This window comes from Lynx rufus, unplaced genomic scaffold, assembly GCF_022079265.1.
Source record: "Lynx rufus isolate CCGP_SWC_20201006 ecotype Redwood Valley unplaced genomic scaffold, mLynRuf1.p SCAF_3, whole genome shotgun sequence".
NCBI classification, from domain to species: Eukaryota; Metazoa; Chordata; class Mammalia; order Carnivora; family Felidae; genus Lynx; species Lynx rufus.
Window position 1 is genome coordinate 58,184,270 of NW_025814845.1, and position 25,360 is coordinate 58,209,629.

At 41.1% G+C, this 25,360-nt stretch overlaps 1 protein-coding gene across 2 annotated transcripts in view; it reads right to left on the minus strand.

The window, feature by feature from the left end:
• Nucleotides 1–7,599, minus strand: part of G3BP2 (G3BP stress granule assembly factor 2) — a 34,273-nt gene extending 26,674 nt beyond the window's left edge. The window contains exon 1 of one of the 2 annotated variants that reach the window (XM_047090857.1): nt 7,405–7,599. The gene's annotated coding sequence lies outside the window, so the exon portion shown is untranslated. The remainder of the gene's footprint in view (nt 1–7,404) is intronic. The other variant, XM_047090858.1, reaches the window with a different exon arrangement.
• Nucleotides 7,600–25,360: the final 17,761 nt, after the last annotated feature.

Below are 25,360 nucleotides of genomic sequence, written 5' to 3' on the forward strand. Positions count from 1 at the left end.
GTTAAAAAATTAAAAAAATAAAATAAAAAAATAAAAATATATACTATTTTTAAAAAGAAAACTTTTGTAACCTTAGGTTAAATAAAGTAGGTAAGACACAAAAAGAATTATTAAAAAAACCTGACAAATTGGACCTCCATCAAAATGTAAAACTTCTCATTTAGAATCATCACTTAGAAAATAAAGACAAACCACAGTCTGAAATGATAAAGGACTTGTATCCAGAAAAAAACAGATTTCTCATAACTTAAAAAAAAAAAAACCATTATTGAAAGCTAAACAAGTTAGTATTACAGAATTCTATTGACAGGACATTCTGCAAAATGCAAAACTACAGGGTTAAACATATCAGAGACTGAAGATACAAAGGACTATAAAGAAACAGGAGATAACTTCTGGTGAAGGGAATATCTTGGATCTTGACCATGGTAGTGGTTTCATAACTATATGTCTGTCTAAAGTCATTAAACTGCACATGAAGAATAGTCTCTACTGTTGGTAAATTATTCCTCAAATTTTAAATTTGGCAATACAATTATGCTTCATTATGTCAATTATTTCACGAACTTTCACGGAAAATCCCTCAACACAATGTAGGGGAACCACGATATCCTGAAATTGAGAACATTCCACAGTTCAAAAAAAAGGGCAATTTATTCAAAGTTGGTATCTTCCACCTATAAAATTAACAAAAATGAAAATGATTGGTAATATCCAGTACTGTTAAGGGGTGTGGGGAAAATGGGCTCTTACACAGTGTTAGTGAAAATAAACATTTTTACAACCTTTAGGAGATGTAATTTTGCAGTTTTAATCAATTAAAAATTAACATATATAACCACTAATGCCATTTCTAAGACACATTACAAAGAAATACACAATTGAACAAAGATGTATATTTAACGCTGTTCATTGCCACTAAAGAAAATCAAGCAGGCTAGGGGCGCCTGGGTGCCTCAGTCAGTTAAGCATCAGGATTTTAGCTCAGGTCATGATCTTGCAGCAGTTCAGGAATTCAAAGCTCACATCTGGCTCTGCACTGGCAGAGCAGAGCCTGTTTGATATTCTCTGTCTCCCTCTCTCTCTGCCCCTCCCCCGCTCTCATTTTTTTTTCTTTCTCTCAAAATAAGACTTTTTAAACTTAATAAATAAATAAATAAATAAATAAAGCAGTCTAAATTCCATCAAGAGGTAAATGGAGGCACCTAAATGGCTCACTTGGTTAAGCATCTGACTTCAGCCCAGACCATTCTCATGGTTTGTGAGTTTGAGTCCCTCATCGAGCTCTGTGCTGACAGCCCAGAGCCTGGATGGAGGCTGCTTCTGATTCTGCGTCTCCCTGTCTCTCTGCCCCTGCCCTGCCCACGCTCTGTCTCTCTCTCAAAAACAAAAAAACAATTAAATGGAAAGCTATAAAATACAAAATTATGCACTGATTTAAAGTAAAATAGGAGAGGGATGCCTGGGTGGTCTCTCCCTCTCTCTCTGTCCCTCCCCACTCTCTCTCAAAAATAAATAAGCTTAAAAAAAAAAAAAAAGTAAAATAGGGGCGGATAGGAAAGTATAAATGTGGGCAAGAAAGACCGTCTGCAAAAGTAACAACCAAATTGTAGAATAATGTTACAAACTCCATCTTCGGAAAAAAGCATGATAAAAACATACATACAAATGGGTTATGGGTCTACAAGAAAAAGAATGCAAGCTACATACCCATTCTTAACACCACTAGTAAGACATTAAGACATTAAAATTTTCACTTAGTTTCTGATAACTTTCTAACAGATACATGTTACTGGTTACAAAATAGGACTCTAGGGGTGCCTTGCTGGCTCAGTCAGTAGAGCAAACAACATCTTAATCTTGGGGTCATAAGTTTGAGCCCCACACTGGGTGTAGAGAGTACTAAAAAAATAAGCTTAAGAAAAAAAAGAAAGAAAAAAGAAAACACGGCTCTAGAATAAAGGCCAAAAGTGTGTGAATACACTTACCACTACTAGTAAAACAAAAAGGCAATCTCTGACATTATGCGTACATTAGTGACAATTTATGAAGTTTAAGTGTGCTTCAATATCACTAACTAATTGAAGACAGGCTTCAATAGATGGAGATGGAGATGGAGATGGAAGAAACAGACTAATACCATGTTGGAATTAAAATTGAGCAACCAGGGGTGCCTGGGTGGCTCGGGTCATGATCCCGGGATTCATGGGTTCAAGCCCTGCGTCCGGCTCTGTGCTGTAAGTTTGGAGCCTGGAGACCGCTTTGGATTCTGTGTCTCTCTGTCCCCTTCCCCGCTCGTTCTGTCTCTCTCAAAAATAAACATTAAAACTTAAAAAATAAAATAAAATAAAATAAAATAAAGCAGCTACATACTGAAAGACTAGTAAAGAACTTACTGCCTAGGATCCTAAGCAGCACCCTCTAACATCAAGGTTTCCAAAAGGTGATTTATAAAACATTTGCTATGCTTACCTGATAGAATAAACTGAACCCCAACTATAATATAAAAAAACATCAATTCATGTGCAGTCCTTAAAATACTTTCAAAGACAATAAAACCACCAAAGAAAACACACTGAACACAATTCAAAACTTACAAGGCCTGATTTCAACAATGTAAAGGCTATGCATGCACCTGGACAAGAAAATAAAATTAATTTTTCAGATCTACTATAGCAAAATAGTTATCAGAGCAGATTACAATAGAAAAGACAAGGGAGACACTGTATGGCTCAGTCCTTTAAGTGTCTGACTCTTGATTTAGCCTCAGGTCTCAATCTCACGGTTTATAGGGCTAGGATGGAGCCCCGCTTGGGATTCTCTCTCCCTTTCTTTCTGCTCTTTCCCCACTCACAATTCTCTCTTAAAATACATAACTTAAAAAAAAAAAAAAAAAGGCCCCAAGCAAAATAATTTTGTATTCCAACAGTTCTCTTTAATCTCAGGGATCTCTGAAATGACATCTCCATTCTTATTAAAGCAACGTCTCCATTATCCACACGGTGATAGATCTACATATAATCATAACATCTAACTATAACTATTAGCTTCAAACACCTGCCAGCAACCACCACAGTATATAAACATCAAAACACACAATCAAAACTTCACTCTTTGAGGAGCCCGGAGTGTCCTGACCACAATTTATAAAAAGTGGTAACTGCCCAAGTTCTGGCGGGGAGATTTCACTCACTGCAAATTACAGACATGAAATTCCATGTCACATTTGGTGGCTATTTCAATGCTTGGAGAAAAAAATAACGCAAATGAAAACCGCTAAGAAGTTGAGCTATGTCATCTTATTTAAAAAATAATCAGGAAACTCAAAGAAAATGACAATTACAAAAATTTTTTTAACCTACAAAAAATATTTTTTCAGCCTACTGTAAAGTTATATGTACTGTATCTTGATTCCTATAAAAGTAATAAGATCTCTAGTAACAGGATGCAATTCTTTACCAGAAAGAAACTATGCTACCAAAGGCTATGTCTATGCTAGAACATAGCTAATCTCTACTGGGTACTGAACTACCTTTCCCCAGTAGTCAGGCCTAACCCCTTTGTCACTGAGCCATGGACTATTCCCATTCTCAACACTTAATCAAATATTAAAACTGGAACTTGTGAAACTCCAGGTGACTTTACCAAAACAACAATGAATCTCCTTTTTTTTTAAAGATTTTTTTTTTAATTTTTAAGTAATCTCTACATCCAATGGGGTGCTGGAACTCACAACCCTAAAATCAAGAGTGGCATGTTCTAGGGGCGCCTGGGTGGCTCAGTTTGGCATCCGACTCTTGATTGGGCTCAGGTCATGATCGATCTCATGATCTCACTGTTCATGAGTTCGAACCCTGCACCGGGCTCTGCGCTGACAGTGGGGAGCCTGCTTGGGATTTCTCTCTCCTTCCCCAACTCATGCTCTCTCTCTCTCTCAAAAATAAATAAACTTAAAAAAAAAAAAATTGAAAGAGTGGCAAGTTCTACTGACTGAGCCAGTCAGTCGCCCCAACAATGAACACCTCTTTAGAGCAGAAACCTTCAATTTGTTGTAGCAGACCATAAAATGAAAGCATCACAAACAAGATCAAGTACCAGTGGCAGAAATAAATAAAGGGTAGTTGTAGATTCAGCCTGTCCTCAGGCCCCAAAAGTAAGGAGGCAAAACTTAAAGTTCAGAAACTCTTGAAAGTGACCAAGTATTATGCTGTCTCTGCACCTCCCCCACTCACGCATTGTCTCTCTCTCTCAAAAATAATAAACACTAAAAACAAATTTAAAAAAAAGGCGGGGGGGGGGTGCCTGGGTGGCTCAGTCGGTTAAGCATCTGACTCTTGGTTTCAGCTCCAGTCATGATTCTCACGGATTGGTGAGATCAAGCCCGGCATCAGACAGAGCAGAGAGCAGAGTCCTCTTGGGATTCTCTCTGTACCTCTCCCCTCAAAAATCAAAAACAAAAACAAAAAAACAACAACAAAAAAAAACGGTAAATGAAAAAGAACAGCTAAATGAAAAATAACAGCTACAAATGCAAAAATATAAAAAAATTCTTTTTAAGTCAAACTGTTACCTTATTTGGTACCGTTGGAAGGAGCTAAGAAACAGAAGACAGTAACAAAAGACAAAAAACCCAGGAGTCATCCCAAAATACCCACAATGCTGTACCAAAATAAGGTAAAATACCTAGAAATTAAAAGATGTGAATAAGCTGAGGCACAGCCATCAAGAAACTGATTCTACTCCTTCTGAAGCCAGTCCAGAGTTCTGGGCGAAGAATCAATTTGTCTTAGCAGCTCTTAATCAAGTGTCCATCACTGCAGAGTAATGTAACCAAGCCATGTTTGCTGATGAAATTCTACTGAATTTAAATTCAGAAGCAACCCTCAAGTTGTACCTATCAAACCCAGCCTTTAGAAGGGATCACTCATGGGATGCCTGGGTGGCTCAGTCAGTTAAGCATCTGACTTTGGCTCAGGTCATGATCTCACAAGTCCTGAGTTCGAGCCCCACATCAGGCTCTGTGCTGACAGCTCAGAGCCTGGAGCCTGTTTCGGATCCTCTGTCTGTCTGTCTCTCTCTCTCTCAAAAACAAATAAACATTAAAAAACAATTTAAAATAAAGGGGGGGGGGTCATTCCCTGCCTCCATATCAACTCAGTGTAAAATGTGGGGGAAAAGTCTTAAAGAAACCTAAGAATGAACTTTCAATCCTTAAAAAAAGTTTGTATTTTTTTAAAAACTTTTTTTTAATGTTTGTTTATTTTGAGAGAGTGTGTGTTTGAGGGGGGAGAGGCAGTGAGAGAGGGAGAGAGAATCCCAAGGAGGCTCCTGTTGTCATGACCTGAGCAGAAATCAAAGAGTTGGATGTTTAACCAACTGGGCCACTCAGGCGCCCCAGGAATCTTCGATTCTGATAACGGGGAATCAATGGGAATAATTCTTCACAATAAGGAAACTGTTAAGAATCTAAACACACAATTAGTTATTTACAGATTTTCAACAACTGCTATCAAAATTTTCATTTTTGATGTCTCATAAGTAAAATATGGGCAATTATTTCCTGCTACCAACAGTGCCAATATTACTGAAACTCAAGAATTGGCTGCTCAGCTACTACTGAACACTCATTTAGGCTACCAAATTAAGACTTATTTTCTTCTTTCTTCTACTTCTGATCCCTAAGAACCCCACAAGTATTCTGATTCTCTTCACTCTTAACACTTCTTCACCACTAATATTTCAACCCCAAATATTAAAACACCTGAACCATAACAGTTCTTAATAAGCAATCCATTTGAGGTCCTTATCCTCCCTACAATCCCAATAGCCTTTCAGAATTAAACAGCCTCTAGAGATTGTTATAACATAGGGACACACATGACTAATCCTAAAAATTTAAGAAAGCAGGAGGTACTATCACCAAAGAAACTACACATAATCCAGTTCTAAATTCAAACTAATCATACCATCTATCTTTTAAGACCAAGAATTTTGGACATCAAAATAACATTGGATACTAAAAGGGCTAAATGTTTACTTAGAAACTTTGTTCACATGTCTAAGGCTATATTAACTGCCAAATATGGAGCTAGACAAGGAATTCCCATCTTCTTTCCCTCTAACATACAGGGTTCCCTAATTGCGGTTTATGCTTCAGAGATCCAGGTACAGGAAATGCTCACATTTGGAGGACTAACACGGTGTGTGGAGCCTTGAACCTAAAAACCAGTATTTTAACCCAATTTGAAACCATAACAATTATATGGGGGGGGGGTCAACTTTACTATCGTTCCAGCTTCCGTGCACGAGTTTTGTTGTTTTTTTAAAGGGAGCAAAAGCACCTACCGTCGGAAAAAAAAAATCTGTTAAGAAATTAGGTATGCGTTGGGGGGGGGGGATTGATCTATGCGGAAAACTGTAGATGCAAATCTATATTCGCTCCAAATCGGCACAGAGCCATCTTAAGAAATCCGCTTTTAAAGACGCAGATAAAATTCAATCAGATTCAACTAACAAAAATCAACACAATATAGGGAAGCTTATGTTTCTCTCCTAGACTATCCTTCCCGCCCCCCGCCCAAAAGTGGGGGAAGAGGAAGAAACCCATTCCTCAAAGCACTCAAACACCTTTTCTACTCCTGGATCAATAAAGGATTGTCTGCATAAAAAGAGTAGGAAGAAGGTGCACGTTACATATATATATAAACCGGGTTTCTGAACACGTTGGGGATAAACCCAAGGTGCGAGGTGAGGGGAGAGTCAAAGACCGCGGAACACTAGATACTGGGTAAGCAAAGCGGCGGCTGCTTTCAAACCCGGATTCTGTTTCGGTGCACAGAAATGGTGCCCGCAGGCCGCTACTTTCGCATCTGCGTCGCTTCTGCCTCCGCCGACACAGCCTCTTTTCCCCTCCCCCACGGGCGGGGCGGCGACGGCCTCCCCGCTCCCCTGAAACCGGGAATAAGAGACGCAAACGACTCGAAGACAAGGCTGGTGGGCTCCCCACCCTAAAACATCCTCTCCAGAAAGCCCACTCCTCCACGTCCCGAATTGAGCCTCCACTAGCGCGCCTTTGGGAGCTGCTGCGTCCCCTTTCCCAGCTCGCCACCTCATCTCCAACAAATCCGGGCCCCACCTGTGCCCGCGGAGCCCTCCGTCCACACAACGCACGCCAGTCACCTCCCTTCTCACGCGGCCTCCTATCCCTCACCTGCGAGGAAAGGCTCGGCTTCTTCCACGCACACACGGCAGCGTAGGCAGCCTGCAAGAACAATGTCTCTCTCTGACCCGACACCTCCGACACCGGGGCTCACGCACAGGACGGTTGCCTCGAGCCGCGGCCAGCAAAGGGAATGTCCCCTTCCGACCACCACACCAACCTCCCTTCCCGGCCCCCGTACACACCTCCAACCAACAGCGGCGGCCGGTACGTCGCGCGGAGGTCAACAGGAGAGTCGCCGAGGACCGGCTGCAGTGGCTTCTTCTCGCTCGCCACCCCCTCCCTCCGATAAACCTGAAGCCTCGGAAGCCGGAGAGTCGCGAGCTCGCTTCCCTTACAACCACCTCTTCCCGGGCGCCAGGCGCTGCGGCGAGCGACAAGGAACACGGACGTCCCGCCCCCTTTGCCGCCGCCCCCTCTTATTGTTTTACCCCTGCCGAAAGGGCTGGGGAACCCCCCAGCACGACTTCAGCCAATCACGCATCTCCTTCGCGAGCAGGACCCAACCTTCTCGCGTTTCTCTGCGGAGCACGCGCAGAACGCCGCCGCGCTCACGTACTCTCGCGCCCAGAAAGCCGGGGAACCGGAACCGGCCTGAAGCCGGGGCGAGAGTCCGCTGATTTGACGTCACAAGGAGGCTGCCTTTCTACTGCCCTAAGGCTCTGGCCTCGCCGCCCTTCTGAATCGCACCCGAACACGAACCCGGTTGGCTGCTGCGCTGTGTCTTTTGCGCCGTTTTTTGGAGGCCGATATTTCTAGTCCCTTTTGATTATTAATGTTAAAAGAGAAGGGATTTAGTAATTTTCTTTTAACTAGGTGTCTGCAGGTTGCTGCTCTAGACAAACATAAAATGCAGCCAGTGGTTTCAGCTATTTGTACCCTAAATTCACCTACATTATTAACCCATCCTAGGAAATGGAGATTTAAAACTCCACCGAGAAGGTCAAATTCAGCCTAACAACCCAAAGCAAAATACGTTCTGGGGCCTACTAGGTGTTAGGCCCAGGGATATAGAAAAATATGCTGTGGCCTGCACAGAGTGGAAAATAATCTATTTCTTTGTGTGCCTGTTATGTATTTAGGTGTTGCTAAATACATAATAAGGGTGTTACATACTAAGGCCTCTAAAAAGGCTGAAATCTCAGGAGATAGCAGGATTACAGCCCTGTCCTAGATCTAGGCCCAGACTTGGCCCCAGGGCGTAGCTGGGACAACACTAGACACTGACTCTAGTGCCCTTGATTCATGGGGAAAGCCAAATCTCCTTATAGTCAAGGAAGCCACTTTGCACCTTGGTTCTGGCGATGTTTCTCAAAGACTATGGAGACAGCAGAAGAATTTTGGAAGGAAGAGCTGAGGAAATGGCAAAAGAAATGAAATCGCAAATAGAAAAGGAAAGAATACATTTATTACGCGCCCATGTACCAAACGTAAGCGGGCATAGACCTTTCATTAGTTTTCTGAATCCTTTAAGAGCAATTTTAAAGTATTTTCCACATGTGCAAACTGAGGTTTCCAGAGGCAGTGCCAACATCTGAATCTCCAAAAACTACATTGTTTTTACCTTAGTTTGCCTAATCATTTTGTTACATGAAAAATATTTGAGCAGATTATAACTTTTGTGAAATGAACTTTTACTTTTTTTGTTGTTCCTTTAAAGCATAATATATTACATGCAGATTACCCTTTAAATCTAATACTTCTGTACCAAGCACTCTTCAAATTCCTTTTTGTAATTGTTTAGGCGTAACAATAACCCTATAGAGTAGTTATTATTTTTATGCCCATTTTACAAATGAGGAAGCTGAAGTTTAGAGAGATCAAATTAAGGTCACACAGCTACTGTTGGAGCTGGGATTCAAACACAGTCTGACATCACACTCCAAGCCCTTAATCACAAGCTATGGAATACGCTCACTGTATTAACTGCCATGATTTACACTTATCTCCTGTACTGCTGATTGACATTTCGATTGTTTCCAGTTTGGGGTTCTTATGCATAACCACTATTACTCTTCAAGATAATGTATCCTGATGCACAGGTACAAAGGTTTCCCTAGGGGAATGGTTCTCAAAAATTAACATACATCAGAATCACCTGGAGAGCTTGTTAAAACAAAGACTGCTGAGCCCCCAAGCCCAGGATTTTTGATTCAACAAGTTTGTGTTGAGGCCTGAGAATTTACATTTCTAACAAGCTCCCAGGTGATGCTGTTGCTGTGTAGTAACCACACTTTAAAAACCACTGAACTGGGACGCCTGGGTGGCTCAGTCCGCTGAGCGTCCGGCTTCGGCTCAGGTCATGATCTCACGGTTTGGGAGCTCGAGCCCTGCGTCGGGCTCTGTGCTGACAGCTCGGAGCCTGGAGCCTGTTTCGGATTGTGTGTCTTTCTCTCTGCTCTTCCCCTGCTCATTCTCTGTCTTTCAAAATAAATAAACATTAAAAAAAAAAAACTAATAGACTGTATACTTTAAAAAAATAAATAAATAAAAATAAAAACCACTGAACTAAAGCACGGGCTGGGAAACTTACACTGTAAAGGGCCAGATAGTAAATATTTTAAGTTTTGGGGGCCAAAAATGGTCTGTTACATATCCCACCCCACCCCCTTTTTTAATCCTTTAAATAAGTAAGAAACATGCTGAGCTCTAGGGCTATCCAAAAACAGGCCCCAGGCACCCCCTGCTCTAGGGTAAATATTCAGCTATCTTTAATTTTAGTAAAAAACCCTAAACTGTTTTCTAAATGGTGATTTTAACTTCTAAGGATCTCTCAAGTCTATGCCCTTTGAATGCCTCTCCATACTTATAGCCTCTGCTCGGGTTCAGGCCCCTTTCATCTTTCCAGAATGATTGCAGTAGCCTTCTAATGTCCCTGCCCTTTAAATACAACCTCCATGAAACACCCCCTCCCTGAATAGACTATAAGGCAGGGAGACCAGTATGAATTGCATTCATTCAGTGGCTCCGACCAAAAATGTTTGTCACCCTTGACTCTCTCACACCACACAGCCAATCATCAATAAACTTATTCCCTCTACCTTCAATATTTAATCTGGATTAAACACTTCTCATCCCTATTACTGCTATTATAGTCCAGGCCACTACTGCCTACTGAAACAGCCTTCCAACTTGGTCTTGGTGCTTCCATTCTTATCCTACTACAGTCTAGTCTCACAGGCACAACAACCAGATCCTTTATAGCTGTCAATCAGATGACACTTTCAAAATTTTCCTTCCGAAGGCAACCCAATAAAATTTCACGTCCTGTCTGGCCTACAAGGTCTACCTGATTTAGTCCTTATGTTACTTCTGCCTCTTTTCTTGCCACTTTTTCTCTCACACACTCTACTCTTCCTTTGACACATCAGCCATATATCCTGTCACAGGGTGGACCTTGGATTCAAACCTTTATCAAGTTTGTGAACGGGGTGCCTGGGTGGCTCACTTGGTTAAGTATCTGACTCTTGATCTCAAGGTCATGAGTTCAAGCCCTCTGTTGGGCTCCGCACTGGGCAGGAAGCCTACTTAAAAACAAAAAACATCTGTGAAAAAGCAAAGTAAATTACATCTACTGATTTTTTCCCAAAGTACTCCTACTGAAATAACTCACTTAAGCATCCTAAAGGTGAGTTAGGTAGGATTTTCCCTTACAGAAACTATCCTTAGAATTTCAATTAACCTAACACCCGCTTAAACAGTCTACAAGTTTATCTCAGCTGTGTTCTCTCGTTATTTTACATACTTTATATATTCTATAGTTCCTAGATTCTCTAGATTTATTTTTTTTAATAAATAGAAATACAATGGTAATCTACAGGTTGTCCTGCAGGAGTCCACCCTTTAAGACTCCTGGGATTCATTCATTCAGCAGCCACCATTGATTGTCAATGTATCAAGCACAGCACTAGGCTCAGAATGAGGCAAAAATAATTGAAACATAGTGTCTTCAGAGAACTGGGAGAGAGGAAGAGAGGAAGAGAGGGAAAGAAAAGACAGAGAACAAGAAGAGGAAAGAAAAATAGAAAAAGGGAGAGAGACAGAAAAAAGGGAGACAGAAAGGCAGTAGGGAGAAAATGACAGTAGAGGGTACTGTTAAGTGATACTGCACAGGGATACTGAACAGCATTTTGCACTTCTTCACAACACTGAATATTTCAATTTATAATTCAATATCTGATATTTCCCCTCTTGTATACATGCACCCTGTAAATTCCATGGGGGAAGAACTCATGTTTGCCTCTCTAATCCAGCACCTGGCACTGGCTGAATAAAAGTGCCCCCGTAAGAGCTTCCATGAATTGACTAAGTGACCGTTTGAGAGCAGAGGGAGGACACAACAGTCTTTCTCCTGGACTCCTAGTATTTGTGGTGTTTTTGCCTTTTTAAAAAATGTTTTCATTTATTTTTGAGAGAGCGTGTGCGCACACACGCGCACGTGGGAGGGGCAGAAAGAGAGGCAGGCTCTGTGCTGACAGCAGAGAGCCTGATGTGGGGCTTGAACTCACTAACCAGGAAATCATGACCTGAGCTGAAGTCGGACACTCGACCAGCTGAGCCACCCAGGTGCCCCCTTAAAAAAATCTTTAAAGAAAAATGGAGAGAAAGATGGAGAGAAATGGGATCATAATTAAACACTGTTTTGCAGGACACTACTTTTTATCTTGATAGTATAACTTAGGCATCCTTTTATGTTAGTACATGGGTCTGCTTCATGTTTTGTTTTCCAGTGATTACATAGGTGAGGAATGACTTTTTAAGCTTAGAGGCAATAGAATCAATTATAAAGAAAATTATGAGAATATAACCAAAATAAATACAAGCTATGTACCTGCACACTTCTGTCACAAACTTGAGTCAAAGGACTAACAAACTTGGTAAGAAATCAACATGAAAACCTAATCAACAAAAATGCAAAGGATGTCCAATTTATAGAAAAAAAGTACATAGTGTTAAGCACATATAAAGAGCTGTTAAAATAAAACAATGGCAAATCATAAATAAGTGTAAATATTTGTAAGTGAAAACAGCTAATATGCAAAACCAAGCCCCTTTGTATATTTTTGTTGCAAGTAAATATTAATTCAACCTTTTAAAAAAGCAATTTGGCAAGACATATCAAAACCTTTAAAATGTTTGCACTTTTTAAGCCAATAATTCCATTTCTATGTATTTATCCCTCTTAGGATATGCACCAAGAAGTTCATAGTGGGGGCACCTGGCTGGCTCAGTTGGTGATGCACGCAACTCTTGATGTTGAGGTTATGAGTTCAAGACCTACACTGTGTGTAGGTAGAGATTACTTAAAAATAAAATCTTGAAAAATATCATTGTGATATTATTTGTTTTCATCATTTAAAAACTGGAGGCATCTTAAAAATAAATTTAAAAAATAAACTAAGAAAAAAGAGGCATCTTAAATATCCAGAAGTGAATGGTTAAATAATTCACATATTCCTGACAAATCTATGTCTAAACTGTAAGTTTCAGTACTCAAAAATGTATTTTTATGTTACATATTTATGTTTCAATCTTAAGCCAAACATTTGTGATGCAATCTTAAATAAAAAATATGGTACTCAATTTGCTATTAAGTAGGAACATGTTTCATGCTTTTGGTCAGCTTAATGTTTTTCTGTACCTCCTACTCTTCTATAGTCATATGTTAATTTCAAAATAAAAAACATTAGTAAACAGTGAAGGCATTGCCTTAGTACCTACGGGATGGTATTAATTTTTTATCCTCTCAGCTCTCCCTTCCCTCTCATAACATATGCATAAATAATTTATATCATCTGACCAGAAATACAGGTGGTGTAACAAAAGATGTAGATGGTAAAACAAAAGAAATGAATAAAGAAGAAATTAGGGGCACTTGGGTGACTCAAGTCTGTTGAGCCTCCCATCTCTTGATTTCGGCTCAGGTCATCATCCCAAGGTTGTGGGATTTAGCCCTGTGTCAGGCTCTGCACTGAGTATGAGGCCTGCTTGAGATTCTCTCTCTCTCTCTCTCTCTCTCTCTCTCTCTCTCTCTCTCTTCCTCCCTCTGCCCCTCCCCCACTCATGCTCTCTCTCATTCTCTCTAAAAAATAAAAAGAAGAAATCAGACAAATCAGACAAAAATCTATCAATTGACGTTGGTGAAGAAAAGATGCTGCCAGACATATGGGATGACTCTGATACATTTTTTCCTATCACAAAAAAAAAAAAAAAAAAGCAGGGGGACAACTGGCTGGCGCGGTAGGTTGAGCCTGAGATTCTTGATCTCAGGATTACAAATTTGGGCTCCACGTTGGGCGCACAGATTATTTTAAAATATAATCTTTAAAAAAAAAGAAGGAAAGAGAATCAGATCCAATCATTATTAGCAGGTGAATTTCTAAAAAAAGTAAAATTACTAGAATTAGAGTAACTGATTCCTGTTTTTATTACAGACTTCAGCATAAAATACTTGTCTGTCATTTTAATTTACCGTGCTTTTCCTTTGAACCTTCTTATTTGACCATTTTCAACCGAACTGGATCTTAAAAGACCAACCAACCCCATTATCACCATTTTGCTGATGAAGTAGGTATGTAAGGGATGACTTTTCATGCATGTTTAAAGGCTACACATCCCCATAGAGGTAGGGTTTACGTAGGACCCCAAAATACAAAGACTAGGCATTAGGGGTCAAATCCAAATCCTGAAAGGATACTTGTTTTTCTTGGAAAGTATTGTTACTCATCGCGATTTTAGCCTTCCAACACTTACATAACATTTAACCTTTTTGAGACTGGCATACCAAATGTCTTGGACTGGCTACCAATTCAGTAAGGATCATGCTGCCAGCAACGTGGTCTGAGCTTTGCAACCAGGCTGCCTGGATTTGTGTGCTCACTTCACCTCATCACTTATTAGGTATATTACCTACGTATATTACTTTAGGCAGGATGCTTCACTTTTCTGTGCTTCAGGGTTTCTCATCTGTAAAATGGGAACAATAATATTTATTTACCTTATTAGAGCACTGTGAAGATTAGATGGGCTAATTAGATGGGTGCCGTGCCCGGCACATGGGTAAATGCTCAATAAACATGGGCACTTAATGTCTGGTGCTTAAAATAGCATATGCACCCATTGCTCTCAACTGATCCTTTCTTCACCGACTTCTCGTGGATTTGCTTGGAAGTAAAACTTACATTTGCGTAGCATTTTTCAGTTTTCAAAACACTTTCAAACACAATTCATTTCAGTTCCACAAGCAATCCACAGAGTAGGCAAGCTGCACAAGGGCAAAAGTGGCCAATTTAGAAAGAGACCCCAGAAGCCCCCAGGGTTCCTGACACTATACCTCATCCTACTTCCATGAACCTCCGCAGCCTTGGAGCAAGCCTTCCTGATTGAAAACATGTTACACAGGAATTTCAGGGTTCTCTTGGTGCAGCTGGCTCCCTTGCAAAGCTTTTTGATGCAAAGAGAAACCTGCTCCCCAGCGTAGGATGAATCTATTCCTTTTAGAGCAGAAAAGGAGAAAGGCTATTATGGCCTGAAGAAAGAATCAAATGTTAATTTCCCCTGAAATCTTTCCATCCATTATCTTTGTAAACCTGGGACAGGTTAAGGTGTAAAGAGATAGTCTTCCTCTCCATTTGGTCATTGTGTTAAAATACCTCACATATCCAGAAAAGTGCATAACGCATTTGCGTGGCTTGCCCATTTGTTAAGTATAAAATGTAACGACATGACTTCCTGCTACATGTGTGGGTGTTAGCTACCTAACTGGTTTTGATCATATCTATTAGTCTTCAAGCAGAGGAGATTCTAAATGCTACCAGAGATTGGGAGAATAAAGGCTGCAAACCTGAAGCATGTCACTTCTTCAGAATGTAGAGACAAAAACCTCATCAAAAATCAACCCAAAGAGGGGTGCCTGGCCAGCTCAGTTGGAAAAGAGTGGGGCTCTTGATCTCAAGGTCGTGGGTTCGAGCCTCTCATTGGGTGTAGAGATTCCAAAAATAAATAAATAACCTTAAAAAAAAATCAACCCAAAGAATTAAGTTTATGGGATTACAAAAGTAAACCATCTGAATAATGGTTTGTAAATTCTAATGGATTCTCTATCCAATGCTTCTGAAGTTATGATGACAGCTAAAATCACCTCAGGCTGAGTGATCTAAGAGATACAGTAATCCTGGGAAGTACAACAACTAACGATAATGTCAATAAAAAGAGGAGTCATCTGCCCTGAGTTGCCTGGAGTCCAGAAAATGATGATTTTCGAAAGGGGCAAAATTTCACCAGTGTTGATCTCTTACTGCTCAGGGTAGATTATGTTTGGCAGCCACAAATATTCTTGTCACTAATTGGCTACAAAGTGTGCTTATTGTCTGGATATGAGATGCCTTGAGGTCATCCAATTCTCTCCTCTTGGACTGAATGCTCACCAAGCACCCTAAACCCAGAGGAGGGGCCCTGGTCAGCAGATAACCTATTAATTGAAAAGGCATATCTCCCTTTGTGATATAGTATTCTGGTGGGTCGTTAATCAGTCTCCAACGGATTAACTTGTTGTCAACCAGTGTCCCTGAGCCAGACTTCCTTGTGTGGGAGAGAAGGGAAGTCGTACTGGGAGAAGCCAAAGCAGGGGAACAATTCTCCACTTAAACATAGGAGTAGGAAAAAAGGGATGAAATCCTATTTTCCTCACCGATTAGTTTTTGTTTTTGTTTTTTTTAAAGTAATCTTTACACCCAATGTGGGGCTTGAACTCACAACCCGGAGATCAAGAGTCACATGCTTCTTCGACTGAGCCAGTCAGGTGCCCCCTTCACTAACTAGTTTTTTGACACCGGTCAGGTTAGTTCACTTCTTTGACTTTAATTTCTTCATGGATCAACAGCCAACTTTAGGGTTGTTGGGAGGGTTAGTGACAGTGCCTGGCACAGTTTCTGGCATAGAGGGTATATAGGTCTGATTCCTGTTACAAAACGGAGACAGACCTTCAGTATCTGGGGACTGAAATACAATGCTACATAAAGTTATAGACATTAGCCTAGGTCTACCACCTTCCATCCTTTCACTCTCCATTCTCCTCTTGGGTCAAGTATGGTTTGATAGTACAGAGAAACCATGGCCTGAGTCTCTGTCTTAAATAGTCATATCCAGGAGCGGGAAAAGCATATGGTACCTTTAAAAGCAAATTTGTTTCACTCTAGTAAAACACTCAAGTCTCTTCTTGTAACCAGGCCACAAAATTATTCCAAGTAGTGGGGTGCCTGTCTGGCTCAGTCGGTGGAGCATGTGACTCTTGACCTCGGGGTTGTTAAGTCTGAGTCCCACGTTGGGTGTAGAGATTATTTCATGTATTTATTTGTTTATTTATTTTAAATATTTTAAAAATGTTTATTTATTTTTGAGAAAGAGAGCACGAGAGGAGAAGGGATAGACAGAGAAGGGAACAGAGGACTGACGCGGGTTCCATTCTACCAGCAGAGAGCCTGATGTGGGGCTTGAACTCACAAACCGTGAGATCGTGACCTGAGCCAAAGTCAGACACTCAAGCGAATGAGCCACCCAGACGCTCCTAGAGATTAGTTAAAAACAAAATAAATAAAATCTAAAGACAAAAAAAAAAAAAAAAAGAAACTATTCCAGCTAGTAAAAAACCCAACTGTATACAAAATACAAGCATTCATCAGCAGACCGAAAACTTAAAAGACAGGAGAGCAGTTGTGAAACTTCTTCCAACTGGGGAAAGATCGTCATAAGAAATTATACAGCTGATACACGGTAAAAGCATTTTGGCTTTCTTCTACCTTGACCAGTCGAGTGCAACACACAAAGGATCAGTCTCAGCCCTTATTTTCTACCCACATGTTTCCAGGTATAACCACTTAGGCTACCTAATTCTCTGGATTCTGGCTATGGCAGTGGAATACTTCTCTAAACCTTCCCTCAGCTTCTGAGGTTTATGACTAAGGCAAGACTCCTCCTCAGAATCAACATCTGTCCTATCCTTCTGGTCAGGCCAGAAGCCTGGTTTTTAAAAACATCTCTACCTTCCTTCTTTCAGATTGCCACTCTGACCTATGCCTTGTTGACTCAGACTCGCTGAGTGAGCCCTTGTAGCGGAACAGGCCTGATCACTAACACCAGAGCCATGGCCCCCAATTACCCAAGTTCTTGTGGTGACCTGAAAAGGGAAAGACAACTGAAAGTTAGTGACCAAAGACCTTTTGTGCACAAGAAAGCAGTCCCAGATAAAGTGTGTTCATAGGGGCAATAATGTTGGAAGGAGAAGTTTTTTCCCTAAGCAACCAAAGCTATAGAAAACCCAAGGAACTTTCAAGTCCTTAAGTAAAAGAGTTGTAAGAGGGCCTGAGGGCTTTTCTATAAGCAGAGCTGGGAAAAGATACAAAAGCATTCATAAGAATTCTTAAAAAGAGTTTCCAGATCTATTTAAGTAACTGTATTTCCTTGAATGTTTTAAACCAGTTTTTAACCCTGAGTTCTCTGCACATTTTTTAGGGGTGGAGATAGAGGATGTTCGTGAAACCATAAACATTTTGTATGTATTTGTGTAGAGTTGCCCCTTGAACAACATGGGGATTGGGGTGCTGACCCACGTGTAGTCAAAAATCTGCGTAAATGGGGCGCCTGGTTGGCACAGTCGGTTAAGCGCCCAACTCTTGGTTTTGGCTCAGGGCATAATTTCATGGTTCATGAGTTTGACCACCACATGGGACTCTGTGCTCTCAGCAGGGAGCCTGCATCAGATCAGTCCCCCCCCCCCAACTCTCTGCCCCTCCCTGCTTGCACTCTCTCTGTCTCTCAAAAATAAATAAAAACATTTAAAAAAATCTGTATATAGGGGCGCCTGGGTGGCTCAGTCGGTTAAGCGGCCAACTTCAGCTCAGGTCATGATCTCACGGTCCGTGGGTTCGAGCCCCACATCGGGCTCTGTGCTGACAGCTCAGAGCCTGGAGCCTGTTTCAGATTCTGTGTCTCCCTCTCTCTCTGACCCTCTCCCGTTCATGCTCTGTCTCTCTCTGTCTCAAAAATAAATAAACGTTAAAAAAAATTTTTTTTAATTAAAAAAAAAAAATCTGTATATAACTTTTGACTCCCTGAAAACTTAACTACTAATAGCCTACTGTTGACTGGAAGCCTTACCAATAATATGCACAGTAGATTAACATGGATGTTATATGTCATATGAATTCTATACTATATTCTTACAATCAACTAAACCAGGGAAAAGAAAATGTTATTAAAAAATCATAAGGAAGAGGAAACACTTTTATGGTATTGTACTGTATTTTTTTTATAATACTTTTTTCTTTTTTTTTTTCAGATTTTTTTTTTTAACGTTTATTTATTTTTGAGACAGAGAGAGACAGAGCATGAACGGGGGAGGGTCAGAGAGAGGGAGACACAGAATCCGAAACAGGCTCCAGGCTCTGAGCTTGCGGCACAGAGCCCGACGTGGGGCTCGAACTCATGGATCGCGAGATCATGACCTGAGCTGAAGTCGGCCACTTAACCGACTGAGCCACCCAGGCGCCCCAGTATTGTACTGTATTTTATTTTATTTTTTTTAATTTTTTTTTCAACGTTTATTTATTTTTGGGACAGAGAGAGACAGAGCATGAACGGGGGAGGGGCAGACAGAGAGGGAGACACAGAATCGGAAACAGGCTCCAGGCTCTGAGCCATCAGCCCAGAGCCCGACGCGGGGCTTGAACTCACGGACCACGAGATCGTGACCTGGCTGAAGTCGGACGCTTAACCGACTGCGCCACCCAGGCGCCCCTGTACTGTATTTTAAAAAAATATTTATTTATTTTGGGGGCATCTGGGTGGCTCAGTTGGTTAAGCTTCTGACTCTTGATTTCTTTGGCTCAGGTCATGATTCCACAGGTTGTGGGTTTGAGCCCTGTGTGGAGCTCTGCACTGGCAGTGTGGATCCTGCTTGGGATTCTGTGTCCCCCCCCCCCCCCCTCTCTCTCTCTGACCCTCCCCTGCTCACGCTCTCTCTCAAAAATATATAAACAAACATTAAAAAACATTTTTTAAAGCATAAATTCTGCCGTCTGGTAGTGTCTGGTTTTTATCTCAGCTCTACATTTAAAACTTGTATGGGGGCACCTGGGTGGCTCAGTCAGTTAAGCGTCCGACTTTGGCTCAGGTCATGATCTCGCGGTTCGTGAGTTCAAGCCCCACGTCGGGCTCTGTGCTGACAGCTCAGAGCCTGGAGCCTGTTTCAGATTCTGTGTCTCCCTCTCTCTCTGACCCTCCCGCATTCATGCTCTGTCTCTCTCTGTCTCAAAAATAAATAAACGTTAAAAAAAATAATAAAATAAAAATAAAAAAATTAAAAAAATTAAAAATAAAATAAAACTTGTATGATGCTGGGCAAGTTATAAAGCCCTCTGAGTCTGTTTCCTCTTCTGTGAAAAGGCACCATTGTCGTTCCAATCTCATAGAACATAAAGCCATCATGGTTACAGTTAGGCCACGTGGTCATGGCCCAGACATTGCCCTTCTCTGGGTGCCAGGTACATGGCCTTCAGACGTGTTTCTGAAAGGGGAAATAAACTGTCTCTTTTAGGGGTAGTCTTGGAAGCCCACATCTATAAAGTGACAGTGAACATCGTAAACAAGGACCTGTTCTTTGGAAATAAGGAAGAAAATCTAGTGTAGCAGTGAATAAAGGGTTAATAGAGGAGTTAAGGGACGGACACACACACACACAGAAAAAGCAGGGAATGAGACATTTTTTTAAAAAATGGGTATTCCAGTCCATATTTGGTTAGCATCAACAGTGTATTTAAGCACCCTTAAAGTTAGACAGAATGTTCATCTAAACGGTTTCTATTTAATACTAGACAAAATAATGATAACCTGCATTTCACAAAGCAGCATATGTTTCCCATAAGGATTATTTAACTAAACCTAAAGTTTGGAAATGAGCTAATATTATGATTTTTTGAAAGAAAACTAGAAGAAAGGTCATACAATTTATCACTTTTATTAATAACTTGCCTTCGAGGAATGTAGCGTGGGAGAGATGCATGCAAAGAAGAATGTTAATGTCACTGTAACAGAGTAAGGTTTAAGACAGAGATCTGCACAGGGTGAAGTGAGAACAGAGAGAAGGGGCAATGAAGTCAGACCAGCGGTTCGAATTCCTACAGGACATGACACCTGAGCAGAGTCTGGAAGGCCAAGTGAGAAAGAGTCACGGAAGAAAGTGCAATGGCTGACAAGAGCTGTCCCAGGCGGAGGAAACAGCAACAGCAAAGGTGATGGGACATGTCCTAGGAAGTACAACAGTTTGGTATAAATAACTACAATATGAAGTTCAAGGCCAGGCAAGACATCTTAGAAGGGAAGGGGTGGGGGTAAATGGCATTTAATTTTTTTTCCTTTAGGTTTTCCACTGTATATAAATCCTAGAAAAAATAATTGTGCAAACTTTCAGCACAGGATGTGTATTTCTGTGATGGGCAAAGATAGTAAGACATACATCTTGGAAAAGCTGGGCTTAATTTCCATGAACCAACTCCTTATTTCCTCTTTTTCTCTGCAAACTGAGAAAATTGTACAGTTTTTAAGCATTTAAAAGTAGTCTTTTTTTTTTTGTTCCCCCTGGGGACTGCCAGGGGTCTGATGACCTTTCTTGTAAAATGTGGGAGCTTAAGGGAATCACAAAGGAAGCTGGAGTTAACGCTTAGGTCATAGAAACCTGCAGAAGTAATTGATTGCTGCCTGACAGTTTGCTTAGGGATATATTTTTCAAACAAATCATTTTTGGAGATTTCTGATCTAAGGCCTAAACATCATTGCTATTTTAGGGGCACGAGGAAGTAGTATCTAGTGAAGTGAGCACATTTATTTATTGGTTATTACATTTGTTGTGTGTATTTTAAATGCCACAGAACCTCTGTTATCAATGTTTCTGATCTGGTTGGCCTCAAGCCAGGATACTGACCTCATATCCTAGTTACTCATTGAGGCTTATTTCGGGGAAGAGAGCACAGCATAAAACCTGCAGCTTTCCTTCCCCGCTTTCAGAGACTCCCCAAGAGACCTGAACATTCAAATGTATTAGGGAAGGCCTGATCTTCACAAAGATCTTCCTTGTGCTTTTATTGTTAAGGGCAAACCTTGTTGGCCCATAAAAAGAAATTCCACAGAGAACAAATTTCTGTGCAAAGTACTTTGCCATGTTTAGCAAGCATTCCACTAGCTTCTTTGAATGTGCAAGGAGAGAAGAAATTGCCAAGGAAACTAGGAGTAAATTATATGGCACTTTCCAACACTTGTAGGTATCTCCTTAGTAGATGTTTGGTCTTACCCTGAGACATTCTTAGGCGAAGAAGGAGGTTGGTCTATAGTACTGATTATTAGATGTGAAAGAGAAAAATAAGAAGTTTAAATAGGAGGAAAAATCATAAGCAGTTCCCCAAATAAAAATAAAAAGATCCAAGAAAAAAAAATCCCAGAAAGACAGACCTAGATAAGGAAGTCAATCTCTTATGCTTGTTCAATGTTACTAAATATTTAAATTTATTCAGTTCAGGGGCACCTGGCTGGCTCAGTCAGTAGAGCATGCTACTCTCGATCTCAGGATTGTGAGTTCAAGTCCCAAGTTGGATACAGAGATGATTTAAAAATAAAACCTTAAAAAAAATTTTTTTTTATTCAGTTCAAATTTAATGACTTGGCCAACTAGCTCTACAATACCGAGATGCTATCATTTGCCATCAACAATGTCAGTCTTCTGAATGAAAATTCCCAAACAAATCCTTCAGATACAGATTATTTTCATACCGACCTAAGGGAGGTGGCTTGTTCAATAAATCATGTGAAGAATATTTTGAAGTCACAATGAACCTTTCCAGGTAATTTGTTCTGAAGGAAATTAGGTGAATTTAACATCAAAAGATTGTCATGGCTACATGCAATAATATGGGTGACTCTCACATACATAATGTTGAGTAGAAGAAGGCAGACACAAAAAGGGTCTGTAAATCCACTGGTACAAATTTTAAGAAAGGCGAAACTAATCTGTGGTTGTAGAAGGCAGAAGAAGAGTGGTTACCCCCCTGAAGGAGGGAGGCATACAGGAAGGTTCCAATCTTTTTTTTTTTTAATTAAAAAAAAATGTTTAATGTTTATTCATTTTTGAGACAGAGAGAAAGAGAGAAAGACAGAGCATAGGCAGGGGATGGGTCAGAGAGAGGGAGACACAGAATCCGAAGCAGGCTCCAGGCTCCGATCTGTCAGCACAGAGCCCGACTGGGGCTTGAACTCACAAGCTGTGAAACTCTGAAAAATTTTATTGAGCTGTATACTTATGGTTTATGCTTTTTTTCCTATACGTAAGTAAAAAAATAAATAAAAATAACAAAGATCATCATGGGTCCTGCATCAATGAAGCACCTGGGTTAAAAACCAACACTTGAGGGGTATCTGGGTGGCTCAGTCAGTAAAGCATTCGACTCTTGATTTCAACTCAGGTCATGATCTCACAGTTATGAGACTGAGTCCCACATCTCTCTCTCTCTCCCCCTCTCCCAGGCTCATGTGCACTTCCGCTCTCTCTCTCCAAAAAAAAAAAAGAAAAGAAAAAAGGAATAACAACCCCAAAACCTCAACATTTGAATCCAGAACAGAAAAATCTTTAGAAAAGGAAAGTAGATTAGTGGTTGCTTAGGGCTGACAGTTAATGGCTAAAGAGGACAGAGTTTCTTTTTGAGATGATGAAAACATTCTAAAAATGACTGTGGTGATGGTAGCACAACTCTGTGAATATAGTAAAAAGCACTGAATTGTACACTGTTAAAAAACAATAACAAAACCAATATTTGGAGAACTCTTACTAGTTTTTTTAAAGATTTTAAGTAACCTCTATACCCAACGTGGGACTTGAACTCACACCCCCGAGCTCAAGAGTCCATGCTCCACCAACTGAGCCAGCCAGGCACCCTGAAGAACTGTATTTTATACTCTTCATTGCTTTGTTCCACTGACAGCTCCCTATGTATTCCTAGACTTCCAGACTGGGCTATCTGGTTGTGGAATGAGTACAAATATATATTTCCACTTTAAGAAACAGCTAATTAAAATAACACTACTTGAGTTCCACTGGCCTCCCTGACATCTACCTATTTATTATTCACTGCTTCCCTTCCCTCTGTGAGCAATGCTCAACAGGGGTCAATATTGTAGGAAAGACTCAGTGGTTCTCGACCTTGGCTGCACATCATTATCACCTGAGTCCCATCCCAAGAGATTCTATTTAAGTGGTGCGGGGTGCCACCAGGCATCTGAATTTTGTTTAACGTTTTATTTATTTTTGAGAGAGAGAGAGAGAGAGAGAGAGAGAGAGAATGAGCGGGGGAGGAGCAGAGAAAGAGGGAAACAGAGGACCCGAAGCAGGCTCTGCACTGATAGCAGTGGGCCCGATGTGGGGCTCAAACTCACAAACCTTGAGATCATGAAATGAGCTGAAGTTAATGCTCACCAGACTGAGCCACCCAAGTGCCCCAGCATCTGAATTCTTTTAAAGCTCTCCAGGGATCAAAATCTGGATACACTGATACATTGCCTACTAAACATCCACCCATGTGTGAGCATGCGCACCCACGCGCGCGCACACACACATACACACGTACAAACACTTCCTCCCCAGGGGATTCTAACATACAGCCAATATTGAATTGAAAACCACCGGTTTAGTGGTTTCCACAAAGAATGGAAAATCCAAATTCTCACTGTGCCGTTTATTAACTATATGGCACGAATGAACTATCTGATTTCTCCAAACTTCAGGTATGACTTTGGCACATACCCACCTAGCACACAGTAGGTTTTCAAAAAATGGTAGCTGCAGGGGGCCTGGCTGTTTCAGTGTGTGGAGGACGTCTCTTGATCTCAGGGTCAGTGAGTTCAAGCCCCATGTTGGGCGCAGAGCTTACTTTAAAAATGTTAGTTGCCTTTACCTTTTTTTTTTTAGTAAACTCTATGCCCAACATGGGGCTTGAACTCACTGACCCCCGAGAGCAAGAGTTGTGTGCTCCACCAACTGAACCAGCCAGGTGCCTCTGTCCTTCCTTTTTTTTTCTCTTTCCCTTCAAAAACTAGAGAATTCTAGTAAAAAACATAATTTTTAAAAAAGAAATGGAGAAAAAAAAAAGCAAAAAAAACCTAAAGAAGTCTATTGAAAAAAAAATGTGACTATTATCAACTTCTATGCGATGTTCCGTGTCCTATGCCTAGTACTTGCTCAGGGTCCTTAACCCAAGTTACTGAACCTCTTGTCCTCTGGCTCCCTGTTAGATGGACTTGTGGATTGGGAACCTGATCCTTGCCTTGGCTGGCCTGGCAGGATTTGGTATCTAGACCACCTGTCAACCCATTTCTGATTTTGGCTTCCCCTGTTTGCTCTGTCTTTATTGCCGCTGAAAAGCCAAGCATGCCACATAGCAATCTTTGAGTTTGATCTTAAGGATCAGGCAAGAGTTAGGATTTGGATCAATGGAGAATGGGGTTGGGCAGTCCAGATAACGCAACGTGAAGAACAAAAAGAAGAGCCATGAAGGCGCAAAGTATCAGGGAACACGGAAGGGCTTTGAGGGGTTTCTGGAGAGCAGAGATTGCAAACAGGGAGACTGCAGGCCAAATCCGGCTCACAGTTGTTCTGCTTAGCCCTCACAGTGTTTAAAAGGTTTTTTAATTGATTGCTCACATTTAAAGTCGGAAGATTTCACATCAAAATTCAGATGTCCAGTGTCTCTTGAAAAAGACGATGATTCGGGGAGCCTGGGTGGCTCACTCAGTAGGTTGAGCGTCCGACTTCGGCTCAGGTCATGATCTCACGGTTCTGGGTTCAAGCCCCGCGTTGGGCTCTGTGCTGACAGCTCAGAGCCTGGAGCCTGCTTCGGATCCTGTGTCTCACTCTCTCTCTGCCCCTCCCCCACTCACACTGTGTCTCTCTCTCTCTCTCTCTCGCTCTCGCTCTCTCTCTCTCTCTCTCCCTCCTCTTCAAAAATAAATAAACATTTAAAAAAAATTTTTTTAAAAGAAAAAGATGATGATTGGACACCACTGGACACACGATCCACATGTGGACAGCGGGAAGATCAGTAGCTG